Source organism: Rhinoraja longicauda, chromosome 19 (genome assembly GCF_053455715.1).
Source record: "Rhinoraja longicauda isolate Sanriku21f chromosome 19, sRhiLon1.1, whole genome shotgun sequence".
Taxonomy (NCBI): domain Eukaryota; kingdom Metazoa; phylum Chordata; class Chondrichthyes; order Rajiformes; family Arhynchobatidae; genus Rhinoraja; species Rhinoraja longicauda.
The window spans coordinates 38,463,390-38,469,320 of NC_135971.1; positions in this window are offsets into that span (position 1 = coordinate 38,463,390).

Consider the following 5,931-nt stretch of genomic DNA (forward strand, 5'->3'; position numbering starts at 1 on the left):
GGTCAATAACATTACTGATATTAACACATTGACATGGATGATGGGGAGATATGGGACTCTTGCTCTCAAAATAGCCGATTACTGATGCAAATGATTCAGGCTTGTATAAAGTTGCCTCTATGATGTTCCCAAGAATGTCCTCCAAGGAACGTGCAGCGACATAAATGGTTACATTCAAACAACCTATCCGTGCAAACGATTGATGCAAGTCGAAGGGACTGAACGACAATCGCACGGCTACCACATCTACTGAAAAAAATCCAGCGAGAGCGTGCGAGCAAACTAAATTCAAAATAGAATTTGCTGGAAACGATCAGCTGATCAGACAGCAGACGTGAGCATGCGAGCAGAGGTAACGGTTCAGTACCAAGCGTCTTCGGCACTCCCTGCAGTTCACTACGTCCGTGTAAGTCATTAAGTATCCACCTCGAACGAACCCCAAATCCAGCTTGTAGAACAGTTTATCGTAGCCTTGTATGCTGTGACGCTTCAAGTGTTCACAGACATACCTAAAATTGGGAGTATCCCCGCCTCTAACAATCCCTCGGTTAGTGCATTTCAGAGTTCAACCATGTAGTGGATAAAATAATTATTCTTCAACCCATCCTCCCCCCCCCCAACCCTCCCCCACCTCTCTCTCTCTTTCTCTTTAAGCCTTTCATCCTTTACCTTAAACCCGTGTCCTTTGGTCGATGGTCATCTTTGCTAAGGAGGTAGTCTACCATTATTTGAACTATGTATGCCCTTCATAATTTTGTGCACCCTAGGCTGAGGAGATTAGTTTATTATGGCATCATGTTCGGCATGGATATTGTGGGCCGAATGGCCTGTTTCTGCTCTGTGCTTTTCGATGTTTTATTTACTATGTTCTATTGGACGATAAAATGGTCCATATTTTCACCGCCCCGCCATGATTTCTCTGGTTACTAAATCTTTCTCCATCGTAAATTGAAATTACTCAATCTCATCTCTGCAAACGAGCCTCAGACATGCAACGACTTCAGCGGCTTGAATCTATTCAGCGGCTTGAATCTATTCATTGTCACCTGCGTCCTTCACGCAAAACTCTTCTCCGTTCCCTTCCTTTGTACTGCAACGGTAGAGGCACATGAGCATGTGGTAACGGTCTCCTGTATATCTCAGCCTGCAGCTGTGGTTTTGCTTGAAGCAGCGCTTCAAGTGCAACAAAGTGAACTCCCGTCGCAGGACTGAGCTGGACGTTACGAATAAAATGAATTGTTTTTTCTTGGAATAAAGTATTTCATTTAAAGAGTTTCACGAACATTATTCTCATTGGAAGACAAAATCCGTCGGGACGCGACAGAGGAGGACATTTCCTCCAATCTCGTTAATAACTAAGAACAATATTGATATCGACGTGGTCTTGCAGTCTGGTTATTATCTTGATGTGCAGCCCCGTGGACTATGGGCAGGTTCCTTGTTCCAGCTGCTTTGGATGCAGTCAATCAGACAGGTCTGTTGCTGGTTTGAGAAGTCCTTGAATTTAAGATGGATGCAGCGAGATAAAAGTTCAGCGTTGCGTTACAAATTTATCGGAGGCGACAGACCATCCATTCTTTGCTGTGTAACAAGTATGAAGAAAGCAGCCGTCCGTCATATTTTGGGAGTGGTTCACTTATCTACAAACAAGCCATTAATATTAAACTTCGTACAAGTTAGAGTTACTCCAGCATTTTGTGTTTATCTTCGGTTTAAACCAGCATCTGCAGATCGCCATTAATATTAATTCGCCATTTAGGAAACTGGGCATCTGTCTATTTCAATTAACTCAACTAACTTTAGATCATTTGACTTTGATCAATTGAACACAACTTGAAAACATACGAGTTCATTTGAAGTTGAAGATTTTTGCCCCCCCGAAGGCAATGCTTCAATTCAACAGACACGTGCATTGCCTCCGGAGGAAACGTTGCACGTTTAACTTGCTCGACAGAATATGTTTTACCGGGTTTTAAATAGCTTACCAGGTACTCCAATTGATCCAAGAATCGGGTAATAAATTCTTTCAATCTGCAAAATTACTGGTCTCTCCATATTTTCGGGGACGAGATGCTGTTTCGCTCGTGAATTTTCCTGGACCTCAAAATAATGCCTTATTTATGCACTTAAGAAGCTTCTGGTGACACATGAATATCACGTGATTGCTTCCATTGGCTGCAACATTGAAACCAACAGGTGAACCTGAGCCCTATTGGCTGCAGCTCATCAGGGATTTGGTTCATTCCAAACAAAATGTTTACACCACAAAGAGATCGTTTATTTTTAGATCCACGTAATTATCAAGTATAACAAGAATTTGTGATAGGCTGGCAACGCCACAGCATGTAGCATTTCCTTAATTGGCGATTGTTTGCCTTTTTAGGGTATTTTTTAAAGTATTTGAAATCCACTCCATATTTGTCAAAATGACTTAGATATAAAAGTAAAACGCAGACCTTGCAACCTCTAATATACGATAATAACTATCTTCATTATTCAAGATATTTTGTGAGGACTACACTCTGATTCCAATCGGTGATGTTTATGCCTGTACGTAGTGAACCTTTACACAATACTACGTTACTGTCGATAGGAATTGTTTTTCATGCATATGGACCTTGCTGTAGAATGACAAACCTTGTAAATCTGAATTGGTGCTATATTCCGTATTCGGAGAAAAGCTTTAAAATGTATTCCTTTAGTCATCGTAGGTTGTTAATCAGAATCAGCAATTTGCCTGCTCTTGCAAATCACACCGTAGGCCCAGTGAAATTGCAGGTCGCCACCATGGTCCATTTCAGTAGGATAGCTTCTGTTTCGCAGACAGATGATACATAAATTGATTGTGCTTGAATATTCTCTATGAAACAAATGATTCATAAATCCTTTTTACTTTTCGCGTGGACACGGTGTTGGAGTAATTCTGTCGGTCAAGGAGCATCCCTGGGGAATATAAATATGCGACATTTCGGGTCAGGACCCGACCTCAGACTGGTTGCAGTGAGTGGGCGGGGGGCGGGGGGCTGGGAGAGACAAAACCGGGCAAGTGACAGGTGGATACAGGGTCGCGGCAGTTTTGATTGGCGGACGATTGAACAAAGGCCAGAGATGAAAATGCAAAAGGGTGAGACAAAGGGATAAGGAAAGATGATAATTTGCACATCACGCCTCGAGTTTGAGACATATGTGTTGCATTACGACCTCATTTAGCACATTGAGCGCCCAGGAACGAAGGAGTTTACAGAGAATGGCAGACACTGGCCGCAGCATCACAAATTCAACTTTCCCCACTATCGAAGGGATCTCTGGGACGTTCTGCCTCAGAACAGACACCGCATATCGCGAAAGACCCACGTCATCCTGGCCACGTTCTCATTTCAAGCCTTCGATCGGAGCATGAAATCATGACCGCGTGGTTCCAGAATAGCTTCTGTCGGGCTCACTTCACATCACTAACCGCAGCAGCTTGAAAGTCTTTTGGACTTTCTATTGTTGCACTAAGGACTGAGGGTTGGTTTTGTTTGCATTAGTATTACAGGTATTATGTGACTGTATTTTTTATTATAATGTTTTTATTGTTTTGTGTATTGCGTTTCTGTCCATGTTAGGCTGCTGCAAGTAACAATTTCCTTACTCCGTTGTCGGTACCTATGACCATTGAGCACGTTCACACCTTTGAAGCACTTGGAAAACCATGATCTGATCATGTCGACAGCACATACAATAGATATGAGGGAAATCTCTGCGATAATTGAATGCGTGAATTGAATTGAATGGCATTCAATGCTGACAACTCAGAAGTGATACAGTTTTGGGGAGTTAAATTGTAGTCGGACGTCAGCGGTATATGTAGGGGCCACAGAACAATTGGTGAACAGAGATCTATAGCGGTACAGGTTCCTGTGGCCTGACTTCGATGAGTATTTCCGCTCTGTTTTGACCATAGATAAAGACATGGAACTTGGGGATATCTAGACAGTTACTGGAAGTGTCTTGAGGACAGATAGTATTACAGCCGAGGAGATGCTGACCGTCCTAAAGCGAATGAAGGCAGCTAATTCTCTTGGGCCTGATCAGGTACATCGGAGGACACTGTACGAAATAAGAACAGAAAGAGCAGATGCCCATACTGAGATATATTGTACATGGATCGTCATTGACTGTGGAATTCTCTGCTACAGAAGGCAGTAGAGGCCAATTCACTGGGTGAATTTAAAAGAGAGTTAGATAGAGCTCTAGGGGGTAGCAGGATCAAGGGATATGGTGAGAAGGCAGGCACGGGTTATTGATTGGGGACAATCAGCCACGATCACAATGAATGGCGGTGCTGGCTCGAAGGGCCGAATGGCCTCCTCCTGCACCTATTTTCTATGTTTCTATGTTTCCATGTTTCTACGGGTGTGGTTGTGGAATTCCTGTTTAAGAAGGTCTGCAAGGTAATGCCTCGGAACTCTAGACCAGAAGGCAGGTTATTAGAGGTATTCGGAAGCATAAGATATATATGCGAATTAGGGATAGTCAGCATTCCTTGTACGTGGGAGATCGTGTCGATGGAATCTGATTTGATTTTGTGAAGAAGAAACCAAAATCGAGCAAGGAATTTGATGAGGTTCCGCATGGTAGGCTGCATTGGAAGGATAGAACGCATGGGATCCAACGAGAGCTAGCGAACGGAATGGAGAATTTGCGTCATGGAAGGAAGCAGAGGGTGATTGTAGAAGCTGGTTTATCGGACGGGAGGGCTCTGTTTAATGGCGTGCCTTAGGGATCGGCACTGAGCCCCCGTACCGGTTTGTGATTTCGTTAACATTTTTATGAGAATCTAGAAAACATTATGAGTAGGTTTGCAGATTAGATGTTAACGTAGGTGGTTTTCAAAATGGTTAGCAACAATTACAGTAAGATTTTAATCCGTTGGGTAAGTGGGCGGGGTAATAGTTAACGGAGTTTAATGTGGATATGTGCAAGGTTTTGCATTTTTGGAAGTCGACCCAGGGCAGGGCCTTCACAGTGTGTAGGAAAGATGTTGTTAAGCTGGAAGGAAAGCAATTTCAGATTTCTGAGTGTATTGGCAGAACTTGGGGCCTCAGTTATCGGGCGAGGTTGGACAGGCTTGGACTTTATTCATTGGAGTATAGGAAAATGAGGGATAATCTTATTGACGTGAATAAGGTAATGAGAGCAATAAATTACCTTGGTGGAGATGCGAATTTTCCGGATCGTGTCTCCGGTCACTCTGCGGTCTAACATCATGGAGCTGGCGGCTTTGCTCGAGACTGACTTTGAGCCCCACCGCGGGGCCGTGGACTTACCATCGGAGCCTGCGTTCCCTTGCCTGGGATCGACGCTCCAACCGCGGCCTGCGGATTTCAACATCGAGGAGCTCGCAGTCTCGGGTGGCGACTGATGTCGGGAAGCTCCAAAGTCCCAGAAGGTTCAACCAGCCCCGTCCCGGGGTCTGATCGCCCGGCGAGGGGAGCTGAGATCTCCCCGATGCGGGAACTTGATCGCCCCTACGTGGAGGGCCCGACCGCCGGCTACGGGAGCCAAGATCGTCCCGTCAACCGAAGGCTCGAGGCCCCCGACAGCGGGGAACGAAGAAGGGAAGAGATTGAACTTTTATTTCGCATTCAATCACTGTGAGGAATGTGGAGGAGTCATTGTGGTGGTTGTTTATGTTAAAATCTATTTTGTGTGTCTTAATTCTTTTTATTGGTATGACTGTGTGGCAAATCAAATTCAGCGTATGTTGCAAAACATACTTGTCTAATAAAGTATGATTATGATTATGATTATGACTATGATATGATTATGATTATGATTATGATTATGATTATGATTATGATTATGATTATGATTATGATTATGATTAAGATTATGATTATGATTATGATTATGATTATGATTATGGTTATGGTTATGGTTATGGTT